Source organism: Suricata suricatta, chromosome 17, assembly GCF_006229205.1.
Source record: "Suricata suricatta isolate VVHF042 chromosome 17, meerkat_22Aug2017_6uvM2_HiC, whole genome shotgun sequence".
NCBI classification, from domain to species: domain Eukaryota; kingdom Metazoa; phylum Chordata; class Mammalia; order Carnivora; family Herpestidae; genus Suricata; species Suricata suricatta.
The window spans coordinates 37543233-37566114 of NC_043716.1; the positions used below are offsets into that span (position 1 = coordinate 37543233).

Here is a 22882-nt window from a genome sequence, read left to right on the forward strand (position 1 = left end):
GTTTTAGTTTAGTTTAGTTTAGTTAGTTAGGAACAATCTACTCCCACATGAAGCCAAGGAAAGTGGGCCTCCGTCAGTGTTGGTTAGTTATATTTAGGGCTCCAACCAGACAGGGACACCCCAAACTTGAGAAACATTCTGCTTTGAACTTACCTAGAATTGTGTAACTCAAAAATCTAAAGAAGCAGCTTTCTTAATTCCAGGATATGAGGTGTGTGTGTGTGTGTGTGTGTGTGTGTATGTGTGCGTGCGTGCGTATGTGTGTTGGTTGGTCAGTGTTACAGATTATATTTGGAGAGAGGCTACAATATTTTTAGGGTTTAGGGCCTTTGAAGGTCTTTATCAGGCTTTGAGCCACCATGAAGGGCAGAAGCAGCAGGTGCGAGGTGGGGAGCTGTCAGGCTGCAGGAGGAAGGAGGCAGCTGTCCAGGAGGAAGAAAGGGAAGGCAGGCCAGGCACAGGCCAGCCGGAGACATCAGGTCACCCTGACACCTGTTGCCTTGGCCCGGTGGCGGTTTCCTGCTGCTTGTCAGGACACGCGTGCACAGAGAACACAATAGATTTGCCTTAAAAAGAAGATGCTTCCTGTTTTGCCACCTGGGTTCAGTGCCGAGAAGAAGAGTTTATAGGTCTGTGTTTTTCATGTCGCCAAACTCTGTGAGGGAAGGAGTGGGGGCAGGTGAGGATGGGGGTCTGAGGAAAGGTGAAAGGGAAAGCAAGGGAACAGTTTGTTCTAGAATTGCTCAGAGAAACCTCATGCCATTCTAGTTTCAGCCGGGGGTGGTGAGGGGGAGAGGCAGGGAAGGGGGAAGGGATGGCCACGCTATGCCAACCGTCACAACAGCTCCATGCCAGAACCCCTGCGTGTGGCAGAGGGTTGCCCAGAATCCCCTTGGCTCTTTTTGTTCCTTAGTGAGAACCTGATGATGACTTCTTCAGTGACCTTTTTATCTTGATGAGGTGGTGAGGGCGACTGGAAACTAGGGCTAAAATAGCCTCTGTGGTGAAAGCAGGGGCCGGAAATAGTGAGGTTGATCTTAAGGCAAGTGATGGGTGAGAGATCCACAGTGCCAACTTCCCACCCCCCAGGCCGAGCCTGCCACTAGGCTAATCCTACTTATTTGACAACGGAGTCTGCACATGTTAATTGGTTAATTAATTCGTTAAGATGTGTGAGACGGTAAGCTTTATTTCTATCTCAAACTCTTACAACTTGGCGTAAAGTCTTCATCCCTATCTCAGACGTGGCAGAAACTGACAAGTGATCCGCCTGCCTGCACGACATATTGAATTTTAATGTTCACCCCGTCTGGGGGAAGGGAGGTCACACTATACACTTTTGGAGGCACCCCAAATATTGTCTGGTACTTTGATACAGAAAAAATCTGGTCCAAGTTCTTGTTGGCTTAGGATACTTAAAGGCACATGAAGTTTGATTGCTCAACCCCTCTGGGCTGAAGTGGGGCAGGAGGTGGTCTGGAACAGATAGGTAAACCATGGATGTGGGCTCAAGTTCTTGTTGACAGAGGTAGTTGATCCTGGGTGGCTGAGGGCAGCCTGAGTGCTCAGGCTGGGTAAATGCCGCTCTGGTTGCCTTCGTCTGCCCCATCCACCAGGTCACTGCTCTGGAACCATAGCTGGGTCTCCCTCTGGGCCCCCTCCGTGGAGTCACTGGTGTGGATGATGTTTCTGCCGATGTGGATGCTGAAGTCCCCTCTGATGGTTTCGGGAGCAGTCTCTGCTGAGTCAGTCTGTCCTATCATGGCCCTTGAGGACAAGACCTCATTGGGGCCTTCCCAGATGATCGCTGCCATTGACGGGAGCTCATGTAGCTGATGAGAACTGAGTGGAAGGGTTTCCTCTGCAGGTCATGGTAATGTTGGCAAGGACTCTGGTGCCTTTAGCATCTTCATCCTCACCAGTTTGAAGCCCCTCATATCAAAGCACTGAATTCATCCCCAACAAGCTGCTGCTGCACCCCATCTGACTTCACTGCAATCAGGGTCCACTCCTGGGTCCAGGAGGATTCTCTCGAATTGGGGCATGTGATCAGGCTCAGGCCCAGGGCCTAGAGCCACTCAGCAACCCCCATGGTGCATTCCAAGAAGCCACCCATGATCTCTCGTCCACGGGCTGCTGGTTCAGTGGCTGGAGTTTGTACATTTTAGTTATTAGAAAGCCCAGTGTCTTTATGCTTGTTGAGCTCAAGACCATCTGTTGTGATGGGAGAGTTTGGGGTTCCAGTCTCAGCTTGGCCAAGCAAGTTTCCAGGGGCCCCTCTCTTGATTCCCCCTCTGGGAATTGAACCAGATGATCTTGGATTTCCTCTCTGGCCTCACAGCTGGGGATTCCATAGATCATCTCCAGGAGGGGATGTGGGGTTCAGAGAAGCTTAGTGTAAGCACATTTAGGAAATCTCAGTAGAGCACTGGTGAGGAAGAAAACACAGGAGGAGTCTTGAAACCATCCTTCTCTCACAGTTGTTTAAGGAGGCCATGTCTCCTCCATTCTCCTCTTGTGCGTGCAAACCCCTTCTCAACACAGAGCGTTCACCAGCTCTGGCTTCAGTCTCTAACCCCAACCTGTACCCAGCCATTCTGGGCCAACTTTGAATTCTCCCAAATCTCTATGCACTTCTCAAGGAGAGAAGTCACTTTCTTCCCCTGTTAGACTCTAACTTGTCATTGAAGATCCAGCTCCAACAGCCATCAGCTCCTGAGGAATTTCTGATGTCTCATGCCCGCAGCATGCCATTCATGCCTGATGCCCACGCATGCTGTTCACACTGCCGTGATGGCACCCCTCAGTCTAATATTTATCCCAGGCCTGGATGCATCTTTCTCCATCAGGGTACAACTAAGTGGCACCTTGTTTATTTCTTAGATGCTTAACAAAGCATCTGGCATATTCTTGGTCCTCAACCAGTGGATGTTAAATCACACTAAAGCACTTTCTGTTGAATTGGCCCCAAACAGGATTCACCTAGAGCTAATGAAATAGTGGCTACAGGGAGAAGATGGGTGGAGGAGGGAAGCTTAACGTGCCTACCTCTATCTAATTGCATGGCCACCTGCCCCTGCTCCTTAAAAGTCAGCTTTGGCTTCTGAGTAAAACTCTTAGGGTCTGTATGCTGGGGATGCTCCTAGGCTGATAAGGCAGGGCCAGCAATTTCAAGGATCTTACCTACTGTTTGAGGAAGGAAGGGAGCTAATACTTATTCGGACTCCACAGCATGCCAGACCCTGCATCACCTCATTTGATCTCACAACAATCCTACGAGGTAAGTATTCTGATGCCCATTCCACAGATGAGGAAATAGAAACTCAGAGAAGTTAAGGACTTTCCCAAAGGGGACTCACAGTGAGTAGCAGAGAGCAAGGAATGGAACTCCCCCATCCATCCTCTTTCCCCTGTACACACAACCACCAAAAGCCCCAAAGTGAAACACTTCTACTGCCAACATATCAGCACAAATGCAAGCCCTTTACTGCCCAGATGTCCACACCTACTCACTTCCAAATCTGTCTTCATTAGCGTTTCTGATTGGCAGAGAGTAGGTCACGTGCTCATGTCGTAGCTCAAGGGAGCCTGGGAGTTTGAGTTCTTGACTTCTTCTTGGGGAGGCAGGACCACAACAAAGGAATTTCCTCCAGGAAAGAAAGGCTATTCGTAAGAGGATGGGCATCAACGAACATGACAGATGTTCATGACACTGACTCACTCTAAATGTCACACTGAAGGAAGTTATTTTCAATGCCTGAACACATTTCTCTTTCAAATCCTGCTCCTTTCTTAAAATGTGGTTTGACGAAAGAACATTTATTACATAATCTTTGGGCATATAATTTACGTAGAGTAAAGTTCACCTAGTTTAGTGCCCGCATCTAGGGGTTTTTATAAATGCATACAGTTGTGTAACCACTACCACAAGCGAGACACAGTATATAACAGTTTCATCACCCCCTCTAGCTCTCAGAGCAAAGACTTTTTAAGCAGAGAACAAAAATAGAGCTGAAGAGATTCTATGTGTAAATATCAACATATGCGCATCAGAGTCTCTCTCTCTTTGCCTCCTGTCCTGGGGGTAGAGAAAGACAAAGATTACTGCAAATAGACTGAAATGGTCAAAAGTATAATTTCTTTTCAAATGTCAGGTTTAGGGCTTAGCAGCAGAAGAAGAATGAGGTTAACTCTTTTGGTGCCAGCTCACTGCATGAATTCCTGCTTAGTAGGACAGGCAAACAGCATCTTGACCAAATACAATGTTTTCCACAAATCCAGGTAGAGGAAGGCCCATTTATGGCCTTCTGATGGCCCTCCTCCTTGTCAGGCAAGTGACGGGCACATGGAGGGTCCCTGTCCCCACTTCTGCATCATGCTCCAGGTCACAGCATCCAGAAAGTCCTATGCTTAAGAGGTGGCCAAAGGCTGGCAGTGTGTGTGGGGTGGTGGTATAGACATAGCTTAGATGTGCAAGCAAGGGTGGAGGAAGAGAAAAGGGGAATGGACTACAGGCCTGGGCTGAGGGCTGGAGGGAAGCTCTCCATGGAGTCTGAGAATTCTAAATTTGAACACGGCCTTTTAGGTCACTATCAAATATACTTTTCATTATGGAAACATAGGTTTTCAAAATAGGCTAGAACCAATGTTATTTAACAGTGTATTGGCTTGATTTATAACACAACTATCTGGAAGTGAGGTATGTAGGCCTCCATTGTTTGATACTCTTGCCAGGGCCCTGAGGATGTTTGAGGCAGGCCTAAATGAATCCATTCAGCTTCAGAGATAGTTACCAGAGCTTCCTGCGGGCCGGCTCCCTGATGGTAGCCTTGTAAGGTAAGAGAGGAAGAGAAAGAGCAATTAGTTTTTAGATGTCAACTCTGTGCTTGAATCTGACCTGGGCCCAACCACCCTGACAAGTGGGCATATCACTGCCAATTTACAGATAAGGAAATGCAGGTTTAGTGAGGTGTAAGTGCCTCCAGGGTGCAAGCTGGGATTCCAGCCTGGAGCTGTGTGGCCACGGTGGCCCATGTTACTAGGGAGTTTAACTCACTTCTGTTCTCCTCACCAGGATTTGTACAAGGTGAGGAGGCAGTCATCTAGATGGGTTGGAATCAGGCCTGTGCCGCTGCTTTGAGGGGGGAGAAAAACAACCACCACCACCACCTTATGTTTCCTTCTCTGGGTTGACCCTATTTTTGTTCCCAAGCAGAAAAGGGCAAAGTAGAAGTTGCTAGGGCAGGGAAAGTGCAAACGCTCAGGTCAAGGAGGTACATGGGGATTGGCTGTGAACAGGAGAAGGAAAGGGAGGCGGGAGGATTTGGCACAAAAACCATGGGCTTCGAGGGTTGAAACCCTGATTCCAAATCCAGGTCCCACTATGAACTGATTGATTTTGATAGAGGCCTGTAGCTACCTGGACCCTCAATTTCAATACCTGCGAAGGTATGATCGCTCACAGAGGTTCCTCTGAATCTCTGGTAGGACGATGTGAAGCAGCACCAGGAAGGTATCTAACCTGCAGCAGGTTCTCCACAGGGCCCGGTGCCCACTCCCCAACCCCCCCTTCCCGCCCTGAACTCCTTCCTCTTGTTGACTGAATCGCTCACTCAACCCATTTTGGCATTTTGTAGATCTCTACAGCTGAGAAATCTAAAAATAAACTTGAATTATGGTGGGTTTAGCCTTGAGGTCACTGGCAGGCACTTCTGTGTAAATAGCAGAAGTGAAAAAAAAAAAGCCATTTCATTTCTAGTATTTGAAACCCGAGTAAAAGAAGTCCTATTGTGTGGGCGACTCATAGTGGAGGGGCGGGGGCGGTAAGGGGGCAGGTTTGGTATTTTTTCTTTGTTGTTTTTGTTTTTGTTCTGTGATGATGTGTGGGACTCTCCAGGGACATGTATCACAGAGCTATAAGGAGAAGGGGCAGATGGGAAATTTGATTCTGTCCTTGACGTTATAGGACAGAACTGAGGAAAGGGGGAGTGTAGGTCAATGGATGGAAAAAGGGATCTCATATTCAAAGGTCCTGTGGCTGTCATGCCCTTCATACCTCTGGCTTTGGGTCACGGATGGGCAAGTTTCTTAATTCCTTTTTTGTGAGCTTCTGAAGAAAGACCATCTTTGGGGACTTGCCTTATTCCTGAAATGCCAGTATGTTTCAGACTTTAAAGTTTAAAATGTGCGTGTGCGCGCGCGCGCGTGTGTGTGTGTGTATCACAGAGACTCATAAAGAGAGAATGTGAGAGGCTGGCTTACTTGGCCATGGCCCACATTGATGAGAGTCGCAGGTTCTTCATCCTATTGTTATTTTTAACAAAATGCGCTTTCCCACCCCTCAAATCTAAGGGTCACGATTCCTACAACCCATGTTTTATAGGCTCAGTGAGATGAAGTGAATTCTTCCATGGTCCTAAGTGGGAGAGCCGGGACTTGGGCTGGCCGCCTCCTTCTTTGTACAGGGCCGGCACAGGCCATCCCAAGAAGAGTGTGCAGAGTGGGCTCGGGGCCTGAGGCCTGGGGAATTCAAGTCACTCAGACTTTTGCCCTGTGACTATGAATTCTGTGATTCATTTTTAAAATGGACATAATGACATTATATGCCAATTGCTTTTTTTTTTTTAAAGAAAGCAGTGAATAATCCAAATAAAAACATACCATACCATGCTTGATAGTGCATTGATCTAGAACTCTCTGAAGGTGATTGTGCTCATCACCTATTCCCAGTGCAGAAAGCTGGAGAGAAGGGATTTCAGTGTTAGTAAGAGGCTGTGGGATAGATCCAAGGGGGAGCTTCCTGATTGCAGGGAGTTGTCAGAACCACCGAAAGATGGAAGTGATACCTTTTCAGTCCCTGAGTCGCCAGCACCTTTTGGTGTTTGCCAAATACCACCTCCTCTCACCATTTGCTGGTGTTTGTATTCATCCGTCTTGAGTCGGCTCAAATGCCCCCCAACCCCCACACCAGACTTTCCCGCATCATCATGAAGAGTTACGAGCTTTTCTTCCTGCTCCGTGGCATGACTTTGGTACCTCTATTTAGTGTGTTGTTCTCCCTGACTTTAAGGCAAGCCCTTGAATTCCTCCCCGCCCTGAGTGCTCAGAGGGCAGAGAAGTGTTCCATTCATCCTTATCTCCAATACCTAAGGCAGTACGTGGCACATAGTCAGTCCTCATTATGAGGGATGCTGAACTTCAGTGTGAGTCGCCTATTGGTGGTAGAGACAGAGCACAAGAAGGGGAGGGACAGAGGGAGACAAGGAGACACAGAATCTGAAGCAGGCTCCAGGCTCCAAGCTATCAACACAGAGCCCAACGCGGGGCTCCAACCCACCAACAGTGAGATCATGACATGAGCCAAATTTGGACACTTAACCCACTGAGCCACCCAGGCGCCCCACACCAGCCACATTTTAAGAGTTCAGTAGTCACATGTGGTTAGTGGCTACCATATTGGACAGCACACTTCTACAGCTATCCCTCAATGATCAGGACAGGAGATCTGAAAAGCCTCTCTCTAGCAGGCCGGATGCTTATGGAAGGAGACAGTCCTATCCTTGCCTGCTCCAGGGCTGCCTGGGTCATCAATAATCCTGTGCCTAGAAAGTTCCTTATGCTTTCTTGTGTCTACCCCATCCTCCCCCTTGAGCATGGGGAAACTTTATGCCACATGTTATTTTCAAGGGCTCGACAGGCCCAGGCCCTTCTGACCTGTTCAGCTCGCTCAGGCCGGCAGGCAACCTGTTTACATGGAATCCAAGTGCTCAGCGGAGAGTAGAACAGGGCTGTGTTTTCCACGGCTGCTGAGAAAGGTGAGTGAGTCGAGGCAGAATAACAAAAAGCCACTTCAAAAACACACCAGAAAAAGTCAGAAAGCAGAGACAATCAGAGGTTTGAGACACACACACACACACACACACACACCCACCCAAAACCCTGACAAGAGAGCAAAAACAAGTCACGAGGGAGCCTCTAGCCCTGAGGGTTTCGAGACTGTCGCGGTTGCTGACTTGAGAACGGGCCTGTCCCAGCAGTTCTGTGAGGGGCTGGGAGCTGAGACTGTGGGGGCTCAGAAACTTCACCTGAGTTCTGAGAACCTTGTGGCCTGGGAGGTGGGACAGTCCCCGAGCACTTGAAGCTCTGGGAAGACAGAGGTGTGTGGGAATGGCAGGGCCAGGCTGTCTGGGTAAGAGTGTTTTAACCCAGAGACTGGCTGCCTGATAGGAAGCAGAAGCCCATGTGGCCCTGAGCTTTGGAAACTTACCACCTGGGAGGCTGAGGCCCCCTGGACATAGTTTATCATGGAATTCAAAGCTCAAAGGCTGCCCACGTCCAGGAAGCCCTCCTTCAGCACCTGGCATGAGGACTCAACCACAGAGACACCAAATCAGAAAGGGAAACCTGGTTCTCTCCTCCCCGCCCCCATTTCCCAAACTCCTATAGGGCAGTGAAGTATAGAGAAAGGAGCCTTGGAGTTGGAGACTTGGGCTCAAGTGGCAAGCACTGTCATCCACTTGCCAGGTGAGGGGGAGGATCAGTTTACCTCTTGGACCTTAGTTTCTTGACCTATAGATTGTAGGGATGGTGTAGCCCAGTGGTTCTCAACCCAGGTTGTGTATTGGAAAAACCTGGTGAGCTGTAAATAGAAATGAGATTCGAGTTGTTTTGAGATGTAGCCTGGCCTCAGGAATTTTCAAAGCTCCTTAGATGATCCCAGTGTAGCCAAGACTGAGAACCGCTGGTCTATCCAGTACATCTCAAATGTAGCATAGGAGAGCGTAGGAGCCATTGTGTTAAAATTCAGATCCCAATTCCATAGGCCTGGTGAGGGTTATGAGAGTCTGCTTTTCTAACAAACTTACGGGGGATGCCCAAAGGCCACACTTGGAGTAATAGCAAGTCTAGCTTTGATGTCCACTTCTCTCTAACTAGCCGCAACTCAATCTACGTTGTATTTTGGGAACTGGAACAGGTCACATATTTCTGCCAATAGACACCATCACTTCTAAGTTCTTTCTTTTCCTTCATTCTCTCACAAGAATCACTTAAATTCTCACTTGCATTTGAATTCTGACAGATCTGAGTCAAACAAGTCTCTTCTCTCCAAGGGCAGAAAATGAAAGATAAAACCAGATGGTGATGTGAGTTCCAGGTGGAGCAGAGTCTGTTTTGCTGGGGCAGGGGTGGCAGGTGGAAAGACACCAGGTAGTTAATAATAACAGGTATTGAGACCCCACTTCTGCTGGGCACCGTTCAAGTGCTTTATTCAGGTTGTCTCATGTACTCCTCACAACAACTTCATGGTAAGTACCGATAATGTCCCTGTTTACACATGAGAAAGCTGAAGCTTAAAGAGAGTCAGAGACTTTTCCTAGCAAGGAGCAGTCTGGGAGTTGAACTCAGTTGTCTGTGTTGACTACTAGTCCATGTAGAGCAAGGGTAGTATTTCAGCTTCATGCTTGGACAGACCTAACCAGACCCAATCAGACCTGACTAGACTTGACCAGACTTAATCAAATCCAACCATACCTGACCAAGCCTAACCAGACCCAACCAAACCTGGCCAGATGCAACCAGAACCAGCCAGACTTGACCAGACTCAACTAGACCTGATCAGACCTGACTAGATCCAACCAGATCCAATCAGACTTGATCAGACTCAACCAGACCTGACCAGACCTAACCAGATCCAATTAGACCCAGCCTCTTGGCACCAAGTTGTTGGCAGGGAGAGGGCTGGGATGGGGTTTGCATGAGTTTAGTTTACTCAAGCAACCTCTCCACTCACCTTCCATGCCTCCCCAATCAGAAAAGGGGAGGTGGTAACAGTTTTCCATGCCCTGCTGCTGGGGCCAGACCTCAGGGCCCTTACATGGAGTTTGGTACCTGGATTCACACCTTTCCCCACTTGGCTGCCTGTCCCTGCATTACTCTCTGTTGCCTGCATATTTTTCTACTTGTATCATTTTCTTTTCTCCAAGGGAACAGGCAGTGTGTTCAGCTTTGTGATTGTTTTATCTTCCTTTTGTAGGCTTGTCCCTTACTGGAGCCTAGAGTAAGGCTTACCCCTACCCCACCCCAAATAGCACCACATAGAAGATCATCTGGGCTACCAAGATTACTGCAAACTCTAAAATATCTCAGATTCTACTGGGTTCTTAGCCTAAATGGCAGTCAACAGCCCAACTCAATAGTTTTTCCAACTTGACTCGACCCAGGCTTGTTTAACTTCCTGATATCAGGGATATGGGGCCGGAGTGGGGGTGAGGGGATGAGAAAGAAAGAATGGAGACTTTCTCATTCTCCTACTAGGTCTTGAGACCTTGGAGACAGGACTTTGTCTTTTCATTTTTGTATCCCCAGTATAGAACATGGTGCTGGGCAGATAAATGTATAATGTTTGTCAGATGAGTGAATAAAGGTGATGAGGGGGGCTTGTTGCACCAAATGACTGGTGGCACTGATAGACTGTCCTGCTTGACAAGAGAATCACCAGGCACAGACAGAGCTTGCAAGGGCCCCGGAACCACGTAAGCACAGTTACTGGGAAATCTCTCTCTTTTACCACATCTTCTTAGATTCTGCAGCAGCTCAGGAGGATGAGGTTTCCTTACAGAGCCCCAGCCCCTTGATTTGCTGGTGGCATTGCAGAATGCAAAAACTGAGAGCAATCAGGAGAGGCCAGGCACGACTTAAGCAGCCTCGGGATTATAGGATGAGAGAATGAGGGGACCCCTCTCTTCTTTACCTTCTGGAGAAGGGGATCACCATATTCTCAAAACTGGGTTTGGACATCTAATCTTGGAGGCTGGGATGAAAAAGGTAGAGGGTTCATTCCACATGGAAGAAATTTCCTCTGCAGATATTTTTCTCTTATAAAGGAAGGAAGGAATGAAGAAAGGAAAGAAGGAAGGAAGAAAGAAAGAAAGAAAGGGAGAAAGAAAGAGAGAGATGAGAGAAAGGAAAGACAGAAAGACAGAAAGAAAGAGAGAGAGAAAGAAAAAAGAAGGAAGGAAAGAAGGAAAGAAAAGAAAGAAAGAGAAAAGGAAAAGAAAGAAGGAAAGAAAGAAAAGGAGAGAAAAGAAAAGAAAAAACACAGAGGAATCAGATACATGCCAAGGTGCTAAATGTGCATATAAGTCTAAAGTGACTTTGCAGGGGCGCCTGGGTGGCTCAGTCGGTTAAGTGGACGACTTCGGCTTAGGTCATGATCTCACAGTTCATGAATTCGAGTCCTGCATTGAGGTCAGAGTCTGGAGTCTGCTTTAGATTCTGTGTCTTCCTCTCTCTCTGTCCGTCCCCCACTTGCATTCTATCTCTCTCTCTTAAAAAAAAGAGACAAGAAAGTGTCTTTTTGTTGGTCATGTGGGCCCCAGCCAGAGATGTGTTCCCATATATTCACTTTGTGTAAGAAAATTTCCTCAAGTCAACTCCTTAACACTCCATCTTGTGTCTTGAGCCTTACAAGAAATAAGCCAATGAGAAGTATGGCCCCACTGTTCCAGTACCTGTTCTGGTGGGAGTGGGTCCAGCTAGAAGGGCAGAAGTTAGGAGAGGGCCCCAAACCAGACCCTCTGGATTCATATGGGTGCTACTGTTGGGGTCACATTATTTCTGTAGACCCAACTCTTTTTCTCTGGCTTTCCTGGGGGAACTGTGAGGTCAACCCACATACACCATCTTCTCTGAAAGCATCATCCGGTCCAGGGGTGTGAAAACTGGTGGTTGGTGATATTTCTATCCCCTCCTTCAATAAGTAGCTGTTTTTCTTTATTTTAATTGCCAAGGTTAGAGTTTTTGATTGTGTGGAACTGTGCGGTGGGCCTGGGAGGAAGGATTAACATTTCTTTCATTTAACAAACATCCTCAGGGAGTGTCCATCCACTCCCATGACCTTTATCTAGATGTTGCTGACTTTTTTTTTTTTTTACATTTTATTTATTTTTGAGAGGTAGAGAGAGAGGGTGAACAGGGGAGGGGCAGAGAGAGAAAGAGACACAGAATCTGAAGCAGGCTCCAGGCTCTGAGCTAGCTGTCAGCACAGAGCCCGACGCGGGGCCTGAACCCACAAACCGTGAGATCATGACCTGAGCCTAACTCAGACCCTCAACCGACTGAGCCACCCAGGTGCCCCTAGATGTTGCTGACTTTTAAAACTGTCTTTGTTTCGACCTCTCTCCTTAACATTAAACTTATTGTTTTTTTTTTTAAGTTTATTTATTTATTTTGAGAGAGAGAGATCAAGCAGGGGGAGGGCAGAAAGTGAAGAGAGAGAGAATCCCAAGCAGGCTCTGCACTGTCAGCACAGAGTCTGACGCAGGGCTCAAACTCCTGAACCGTGAGATCATGACTTGAGCCGAAACCAAGAGCCGGTCGCCCAGCCAACTGAACCACCCAGATGCCCCTAAAATCACATTAGAAAAAGGAAAACATAGAGAGAGAAAGAATGGAAATTGCATGTAAATGATTGCCGTTAGCTTACGGAAGTCATTCTGCAATACATATTCAGAGACTCCATTTCCAGGTGCAGAGGCTGAGGTCACGAGACTGGCTAGATTTGCCTCAAATCTCAATAGAAAATTCGTGGCAGTGTCACTATTCTGAGATTCACCTGCATCAGAAACAAACCAGGTACCCCAAAGGAAAAAAAAAAGAAAAAGGAAGGAAATTCATGGCAGAATTGGGAGCAGGGCTTCCCCGCTCAAAGCCCTGGGTAGAGCCTTAAACCAGGGCAATGGAACTAATGGCATGTCCTCTTGAGTCCCTGCCAGTAGGCACAGTCTGCCTTCCCCGGGGAAGGGAGCTCTCTTCGTATTCCTCTCCCCTGCACCTCCCAGCCCAGGGAAGGGCACCTGCTGGGGGGCCCGTGGGGGATGTAGAGAGTTGAATCCAGTGGTTAAATCTGACTTGTGAAACTCAGTCCTAAATAGCATTAAGCGAGGCAGCCTGACCCCTCCCCATCCTCTCTACTCAACTGTGTCCAAAAGGCTTAGCTCAAATCTCATTATTTAGAAGAAGACCTTCCAGAACTCCGTTTCTGATATTCGAAACAGTTCCTGCTCGTTCCCCTCATGGAGCACCCTCTCTATGTACTAATTTACGTGGGAAGGGGGCAGTGGGACATATTGGTTTCGAGCGTGGGCTGTGGCTATGAAACCCGTGGTTAAGCCCTAACTCCACCATTTTCCTGTCTTGTGATCTTGGGCAACCCCTCTGAGCCTCAGTTTCCTTATCTGTAAAATAGGTCAAGTCATAATTCCTCCCTTCTAGGCTTGTGGCCAGAATTAACTGGGACAAGTCATGCGGCGTTGCAGGCATTCCCTACGGTCTGGCTGTTATTGTTATAAGTTTCCACAGCAAAATGTTTTGTTTCTCCACCTTCTTGGAGGATGGTTACCTGTCCTGTGAACCGGAGATTGTCATGACAACGAAACGAGAGGATACATATGAAAATGTTGTGTGAACTTTTTAGGTGTGGGTGTGAAGAGTGACTGCCTCCAAGGTTGCACAGCTGGCACCAAGTGGCGCCCTCCTGGAACCGCCACACCCTCCCCCAGCGCGGACACACGCCAACACGCAGACACAAACAGGCACACCCAGGGAAGGGGAAAGCTCTCGGCGGTCTGACCCCTACTGGCGGCCGGGGGAAGCTGTTCTTTCGTGCGGGCATCCCAGCCGGGCCTAGCAGCTGGCAAGGAGAGGAGTGAGGCGCAGGCGTCGCCCCCAAGAAGCTTAAGGCCTAGCTGGGGAGAAGTGTGGACAAGCGTCACTCTAAATGAGGCCAGAGGACACAAAAGTGGTGGCGACAGAAAGGCAGAAGGAGGGGCAGTTTGGGGGTAAGAGGAGGTTTTGGGGCAGGGCTGGCATTTGAGCTGGTCTTTGAAGACCAGGAGGGTGTTAAGTTAGTTGGCTTGGGGTGCCATAACCAAACACTGCAGACCGGGTGGCGGGCACATGTTTATTGTCTCACAGCGCTGGAGGCTGGGTCTTCGAGATCCAGGTGTGGGCAGTTGGTTTCTTCTGAGGCCTCCCTCATAGGCTGGCAGGTGGCTGCCTCCCTCACACAGTTGTCCCTCTGTCTGTGTGGTCTGTGTCCTCACCTCTTCATTGTGTGACGGATGCTAGCCATGATGGATTAGGATTGGATTGGGACCTAATTTGACCTTAATTCCCTCTTAAAGTTTTTTAATGTTTATTTATCTTTGAGAGAGAGACAGAGAGAGACAGAGACAGAGAGACAGAGAGTGAGCAGGAGAGGGGCAGAGAGAGAAGGAGACACAGAATCCCAAGAAGGCTCCAGGCTCTGAGCTGTCAGCACAGAGCCTGATGTGGGACTCAAACCCAAGAACTGGGAGATCATGATCTGAGCCAAAGTCAGATGCTTAACCAACTGAGCCACCCAGGCGCCCTGACCTTAATCCCTTCTTTAAAGGTCCTGTTTCCAAATCCACTCTGAGTTACCAGAAATTAGGACTTCAACATATTAGTTTGGGAAAGGGCACAATTCAGCCAATAGCAAGTGGGATGTTTACTTACTACATTTGTTCAGCTGCAAAAGTAAAATGTGAAATGCTGAGAATTATGCAAAGGAAATAAACTACTAAGAGATGACCATATCTGCTCAATCTTTTTATTTTTTCTAAGTAAGCTTCACACCCAGCACAGAGCCCAAACGTGGGGCTCAAACTCACAACCATGAGATCACGACCTGAGGTAAAATCAAGAGTTGGACGCTTCACTGACGGAACCATCTAGGTGCCTGTCTGTCCAATCTTTTTTTTTTTTTTTTTAAATAAAAGAAGGGATGTCTGGGGGGCTCAGTCATTTAAGTGTCTGACTTCAGCTCAGGTCATGATCTCACAGTTCATGGGTTCGAGCCCCGTGCTGGGCTCTGTGCTGATGGCTCAGAGCCTGGAGCCTGCCTTGGATTCTGTGTCTCCCTCTTTCTCTGTCACTCCTCAGCTCGAGCTCTGTCTGTCTGTCTCTCTCTAAAAAAATAAATATTAAAAATGTTCTTAAAAAGAATATATGCCTTTCAAAAATAGGTATATAACACCTGTTGTTTTGTAACTGCTATTTTCACTTAAATACATCATGAACTTTCCTCCTTGTAATTAACTATTCTTCTACAATGTCACTTTAAATGACTGCATATTGGGACACCTGGGTGGCTCAGTCGATAAAGCATCGACTCTTGATTTCTGCTCAGGTCATGATCTCACGGTTCATGAATTCAAGCCCCAAGTCTGTCAGTGCAGAGCCTGCTTGGGATTCTCTCTCTCTCTCTCTCTCTCTCTCTCTCTCCCTCTATCTCTTTCAAAATAATAAACATTAAATAGTAAAAACCAAAAGCCCTCACAGACACCTGTAATTCTGACTGGTTAGCTCACTTGAGAATGGGCTGTTATCTAGAAACTGACATTTCTGTATTTCTATGTTCTACTGTTGGTTTCTCTATCAAATCACCTACAAAGCCATTCCCATTTCCTCTTCTTCCACTTGCATAACAGTAAAAAAATGAAACCTAAGAGCCTGTGGGCTTTAGAACATAATTTGAAAGACTCAGGTATTGAAATTCACAGGGCTAAGGCTAAACACTATTTCTCTATTGAATGGCCCATGAGTTGTTTAAAATCCACAGTGGGTGGGCATCTCCAGAGATGTGGTCCCTGACACCTGTCTCCCCAAGAGGCCCTCCTTGTCCAACCTGAACTTCTTCCTTTGGATCCTTTAGAGTCTTCATTGTGAAACAAGACAAACACATCTTTATCATCAAGTCCCTGTCACTTTGCTTTGTGTTATCAAATATTTCTCTTGTTCAAGATGAACAGTTGGGAGAGAGAGGAATGAGGGATGGGAAAAACAATCATCACGCATCACTAAAAGTCACTCATATAAAAAAAAGTAGCATCTCAATGAAAACTTGTAAGTGTTAAAGTTAAGTCTCAACCTGCAGAGTCAAATATTGAATTTCGGTTGCCTTATGGGGTGTCATTGAGATCTTGATTAGTCAGACACAAATTGTACAGGTGGTTCAATTCTCGGGACCCCTTAGAATTCTCAGAAGAAATAGCACTGTCACATCCACGGGCTACCCCCACCAAAAAAAAATTATGCATACATGTAAGTGTAATTTACCTGATTCTGGGAACTCTTCTGGCTGGTTCCACTTTGCTGAAATGTAACCAACAATGTGCTCTTGGAGCTCATATCATTCCCTCCCACAAATCTATTTCTCTACCCTAGTCTGGGCCAATCAAAATCCCACACCCTACTGCTTGAATACCAATTGAGCTCTCCAGGTGCCCCGGGACTTTTCTTTCCTTTCTTTTTTCTTGTCTTGCTTTCCTTTCCTTTTTTTCTTCCTTCCTTCCTTCTTCTTCCTCTTCCTCTTCCTCTTCTTCTTCTTCTTCTTCTTCTTCTTCTTCTTCTTCTTCTTCTTCTTCTTCTCCTTCTCCTTCTCCTTCTCCTCCTCCTCCTCCTCCCCCTCCTCCTCCTTCTTTTAAATAGGACATGGCAACAACTTCTAAAGCCTTAGGAATCTTACCATACTGCTTTGTTGAGTGAATTCATCCAGGGACAGATTTATTCTAAGTCCAGTTGAGAACAGTGATGGATACTCACATAAGTCTACACCCTGCCCTGGAGAACAAAATTTATAGTCTTGTAAAACTTTCCATCCCAACACTTTATCAGATCGGACTCTTTGGGTCGGTTTCCTAATGTAGAGTGGTACCTCTTCTTCCTAGCTGTGTGGGGATGGGGGCCGTCTCCTGCAATTTCCCCTTAGGGACTTATGTTCATGATGACGGCTTGATTTTAAAGGCAGTTTCGTCAGTTGGCATTATAAGAAAAAAAGCAGGCCTGCTGAACTTAATTTTCCTGGCAAAAATGAGAAAAGAATGAAGGACCGGCTCACTAACCGTGAAATGTGGAGCATGAATTGTTTTGTTTGTGACACTTCCTTTTGTTTTCCCTTTAATGGCGGAAATTCTGACTTCCTTAGGTAAAGGGATTAGATTCCTACCCTTCCCTAGTGCTGTGGGTATGATAAGGGTTCTGTAACTGAATGCCACGTTTAGGAGATCTTAGCCCCTTGACATCAGGGAGCATGTAGTAAAAGTGAATCTAGAAGGATGCAGTTCACTTCAAATCTTTAACAAATCCACATCCTGAAAAGTCAATTAAGTTGGTTTGCTCTAGAGGGGCGCCTGGGTGGCTCAGTCGGTTGAGTCTCTTGATTTCGGCTCAGTTCATGATCCCAGGATCATGGGATAGAGCACCGCGTCGGGCTCCATGCTTCAGCTGGAGCATGGAGCCTGCTTGATATTCCCTCTCCCTCTGCCCTTTCCCCCCTGCTCACGAGCTCTCTCTCTCTCTTTCTCTCTCTCCCTTAAAAAAAAAAGATGACTTGCTATAAAAAAGGATTTACCACTTTGCAACAATTCACCACGTGATTACTTTAAATAGACAGTTCTTCTTCTGCATTTTATATGTTTTTTTTTCTTTTCCCAAAAGTGAATTTTTTTTTTTTGAGGCTGAACTCTGTGCCTAGCTCTGAAGGAAAACCACATAGGCCAGATCTCTAAGGCAAACAGACGCCCCCTCATTCTGTGCAAATGTGTTCTTTGGTGTTTTTGAGCGCCCACCTCCAGTGCCTAGTGAGATAGTCACGTCACCCAGGAAAATGGGAAATGCTGTCTAAGAACAGCACCCACATTCCAGCAGACAGTCATGCTAGGGGGTGGCAACCTCTCTCCAAAGGCCTGTAACACAACAAACAGGTGGAATGACTAACAGACCCGCCCCCCCCCCCCCCAGGTGGAAGCAAGGTAGGCGGAGGAGGAAACCCGGGACAATGGCGTGCCAAAGGCCCAGTGCTGGCAAGGTGCCCAGCGCGAGGGTGGCCATTCGGGCATTTCTGTGTCAATCAATTATGAAAACTGATTCTATTTAATTCACTTTACATAAAATAGGAAGGCCAGTTCTACCCCTGGGTGGAAGATGCTGCCTGTGGATGCAGAGTGAGATTTGAGGGCCAGGAAGCAGAAATGTCACCTTCCTTGCCCCTGTCCTGGATGACTGAAATGGCCCCATTTTACTCCTGTAGTAGCCCTTCATGAGTCACTTGTCTATTATCCTTTCTAAAGAACACAGATTCTCCTGGAAGAAAGCAGGACATCACTAGTGCCTTGAAGGGCTAAAGTCTCAGGCCTCGGATGAGCAAGAAGAAGGAATGAAGGGAAAGGATTTTTAAAATGTTGAGTGAGGGGTACCTGGATGGCTCAGTCAGTTGAGCATCTGACTTTGGCTCAGGTCATGATCTCACAGTTCAAGATCACATGATCTCGTGAGTTTGAGCCCCGCATCGGGCTCACCGCTGTCAGTGCAGAACTTGCTTTAGATCCTCTGTCCACCCCCACCCCCTCTCTGCCCCTCCTTTGCTCACATTCTCTCTCTCAAAAAGAAATAAACATTTAAAAAAATGTTGGGCGAGGTAGTCCTTCCAGTGAAGGGGCTGCTTCATTGTGAAGCCCTATGGGGACAAAAGTGGTATAAGGTAAGGCGTCTGTCCTAAGGCTAGCCCTACAATCACTTGGCATTCATTCATTCATTTGTTCATTCATTCATTCATTCAGGGAACATTTACCCAGCCCCTCTTCTGTCATAAACTACCCATCAAGAGCCAGGCTCTGAGGTTACCATGGTGACTCAGGTTGGGACCACACCCTTGGGTCGGTAGGCATTCATTGGGCTGGGGTGCGGCTGAGGGGAGCAATTCAGGCAGCTTGTGTCAAGGCCTACAGTCTCTCAAAGGCACACTGGGACCACCTTCCAGCCACACCTCCTCACTCTTCACTTCCCCACTATTGAACCCACGGAACATGGCCTTCCCTCTTGCGAGTCCTTCATTGTTCTTCCCAGCTTTGTTCACGCCCAGGCCCAGCACAGTAGTAAACGTAGCACAGATATGTGTTACTATTAATTCCAGTAAATGTAAGAACAGCTCTCAGAGCTTTGTGACATGAACAGTGCTGGTGTGGCTACGGGACTGTGACTCCCATTTAGCTGCTGTTCCTTGGTCTGGCTTCCTTGGGAACTTCTTGTGGGAGGGGGAGGAGGTTTGGCAGGATTGGGTATTTCTGGGTTCTCTATGTCATTGAAATACCACGTGGCCCCCACCAGGGACCAGTGGGTGGTAGGTCCATGGACTCTAGCATAATCCAGAGACAATGTCTTCCAGAGAGTTGCCTGAAGACAGTAACAGTGTGGGGATCATTTAGAGGCATCCACGTCCAGGCTGGAAGGTCTTTGACAGTACGGTGGTGCCTTGGACCAGAGGCCATTACCACTCCCACAATTTGTTTTGGTCTCGTGATTCTTTTAGGCTTTGAATCTGGAACGTCAGAACTCAGTCTCGTGGCTGCCACCCGAAGATACTGTTAAAAGGCAACTAGAATTTTGTTTTGGTATTTTTATACATCAGCTGCAAATCTTCGCAGGATTTTCCCCTTCCCAGGGTAAAGAGAGAGAAGAGGAAGTGAAAACAGGAGGGGAGAATTTTCTTACAGCACCTCTTGCCCTGAAGACAACAACCAAAAACCCCCTTGGGTTTGAGCAGAGCCTTGTACTTTTCAGTAGCTTGTGCCCATCCGTGGATTGCCTCATTCGGTTCTCAGAGCTTCCCCCAGATGAGAGGCAGATTCTGAGCTGCCTCCATTTCCCTCTCATTTGCAGACAGGAGGCCCTCCTGGGGTTGGAGGCAAGGGCTGGGTACTGGTTATTCTGGAAAAAAAGAGGTAATTCATCAGAGCTATTTTGGAGAGGTGCTGGGGTTTCTGAGTTTCTTCAAGAAAGTTCATCCTTACCGGGTGGAGGAAAGTCTGTGTGGATGGGGATCCCAGCCGACTCTCCTCTGGGTGGAGCCATTTGGCCACGAAAGACAGAAGAGACGTGCTCTTCAGCTCATCTGCTGAGGCACCATCTGCTCATCGCTCCCAGCTGCGGGACTCTCCTGGAGGCTGGGGACCCCCGACCCCGAAGCCCTGGGAATTTGAGAGCTCCTAATTGCAGTATCTGCTCCCAAGAGAGGGGTGACTTCCCCACAGTCTAGTAGGCATGCCCCCAAACTTTTTTGTTGCTTTGGCAGACTTCACTGATAACTTGATATATGCCACAGGCTGGTGGGAAGGTGGGGAGAATAAGAGGCCAATGGATGAAGCCCCTTCTCCAAGAGATTGCAGTCGCCTGGTGCAGACAGACTTGCACAAAAACACAAGGGTTAAATACAGGGGTTGGGGTGGGGGAAGGGAGGGAGTGCTAGCGCCAACTGAGGCAGACTCATGTTGGAAGCCCGATGCCAAGTCCCAGGGCAGAGTGTCTGGACCCAGTGGCCCCTGCTCTTGGGACCACATGCTCTGCGCTGAAAATCAGCAATGACAGAGCAAGTGTGAAGTTCCAAAGCGGCCAGAGTGTTTGCAGTTCAGACAGTTCCATTCCCATTGCCCCTTGGGAGGACTCCCTAGGGTGGCTTAGCTGAACTGAGAACAAGGGCCTGGGACATGGAGGATGGGCAGGGGGCTTGCTGGGGAGGGCACATCATGGCAGCCCTCTCCTGTCTGCTGGGCGTTTTGGCTTGTTTGGGGTGTGAGAGCTTGGGGCTGGAGGAGAAGCTGGAGATCAGGGCTTCTGGGAGGAAAGGGGTTATTCTTCCCTTTGTTTGACAGACATCAAAATACAGGGCTACTGGGCATTCCCACTGGACTGCAAAACTAACGGAGAAGCATGAGGGTCATCGTGCAGGGAGCCCTCTGCTCCTTCGCACTCCAAGGTTCGCTATGTCCCTTCTGTGAGCTCCTCTGGCTCAGTGACCAAGCGTGTGACCCCAGCTGGAGGCATCTCTCTCCTCCATCTCCAAGATACCACTTCCCTGGGCCTGTGTCCAGGTCCCCCCTTATCCCAGAGTGTGCCCTATCACCTGGCTATCTATTAAGCTGTCAGTTAGTATTGGATGTACACATGAAAAAGATCCATCACTGGTCCCTCCATCTTCTTTTCTGGAGAAGAGGCAGCCTGTTTTTGTCTGTGTTGGAGGAAGAGGCTGGGGACAAGGCTGGGAAGGAAATTTCATGGCAAAGCCTCCTTCTGGATCTGAGAGAGCTAGGATCTCATCAGGGTCAGGATCCAGGCTCGGGGGACACCCAGCCAGGGCCGCTGGGAGTAACAGAGCCCTTTGCTGGTCTGGGACAGGAGGAAGAGGGCAGGAATGTTTGCAAACTCAGCCCTGGCACTGCAGGGATTTGCCTGGCCTAGGGGCTTGGGAAGGGGGTCGGTTGGTTTTCAGGTGGGGCCAGAAAGGTTCTACTGAGGTAGTTTCCTGTTTCTTCTGTCTTTCTAGGGTACAGCAAGTAGAGTGAATGGCAAGGGGCATAGGTGTTAGGTGACCCCTCAGGGTGGTCACCTGGGACCCCAGAATCATGTTTGCAAATGGATAAAGCTCTGGTACAGAGTTGTCTCAACAAGCTAATACCTACTTTTTTGTCCGCAATCCAGGCCAGGCCTTGGGGGTGAGGGAGGCCTTGGGTCCTGGGATAGGCGTTGGGTGGAGAACATAATGTGTGGGGCTTTGCTCTTTCCCTGCAGCACTGAAACTGGATGAACAGGAAGCATCCTGTTTCAAATTTACATGAACAATCCTAAGCCTTTTCTGAAGTTCCACGGAGAGGGGGTGGGGAGACAGGGGGCTGTGGGAGGGGGTAGCGCTGGACCCACCTCTGATCCCCAGAGTTGGACCCTCAGCAGCTGGGAATCTGTCCTGGTGGCCCCTGGGCCTCCTTGGTCGTCCACAGGCACCCAAGTGCTGTAGGAGGCTGAGGCTCAGTCTGGCCTCGCTGTCGCATCAGCCTCCATCTCTCCATTTTGATGGCACCTTGATTTATTATCCTGCAAAGACCATCTGTTGGAAGGACACCAGCCTCTTGTTACATCTCCCAGCCTGCCTGAGGGCAGCTTGGCAAAGCCGGCGTCTTCACTTGGGGCCTGGGTGTTCCAACGCCAGGTCTGGCACCAGTTAGGGTGGGAAGATGAATAAAATAATTAAGCCCCATGAGTTGAAAGGAGAATTAATTCCCCTATGCAAACTTTTGTTCCTTCTCTTCCTGGGGAACTTCAGATGTGCTCATCTAGGACTGTCCTTTCTTTTGGTAACCGGTCTAATTCATAGCAGTTGTGTGTGTGTGTGTTTTTCTTTTAACTTCATTTTTCATTAGCATGTAGGACATGTGAACTTTATAACATTAAAGACATTTGTCCTTGTTTATTATAAAATAGTGTAACTTTATTAAACCCAGTATTGAAAAGAGGAGAATAAAAGATCACCCCTGATCTCACCACAAACACATTGGATTCAGTTTCTGCCTGGACCCAGTTTCCCTTCCAGTCCTTGACCAGACGCGTATTTAATTGTCTGTGATATGATCCTAATATACATTTACCTTCTGAGAGAATCTAATCTGAGAGCATATACATGGTCCCATGTTGCTACATAATCTTCCCCATCGTGGACTACACACAAAATACCTCCTGTGGTTGAAATTTGATTGCTTCTTTCACATTTCCACCAGGGTGTTCACCTGTCTTTTCTGGGCTCTGTCAATTCCTGAGGCCAAGCAGAGAAGGAGGGCTAGCTTTGGGGATCTGGCAGGGCTCAAGTGACTCTAGCTGTCCTTCATATGCTCCCCCACCCCCCAGGCCCTGGGCCTGATTCTTGCTAAGCAGTTCTTGCTATCCTTAGGTGCCCATAAGAGCTCCTCACTGCTCAGGGGGGTAAAGACATTTCCAGGGCACATTTGTGCAAAGTTTCTCATCTGCTGGTGTTCAC

At 48.0% G+C, this 22882-nt stretch overlaps 1 pseudogene; it reads right to left on the reverse strand.

The window, feature by feature from the left end:
* Window positions 1-1324: 1324 nt before the first annotated feature.
* On the reverse strand, window positions 1325-3736 carry LOC115282955 (annotated as a pseudogene).
* Between the last annotated feature and the right edge of the window lie 19146 nt (window positions 3737-22882).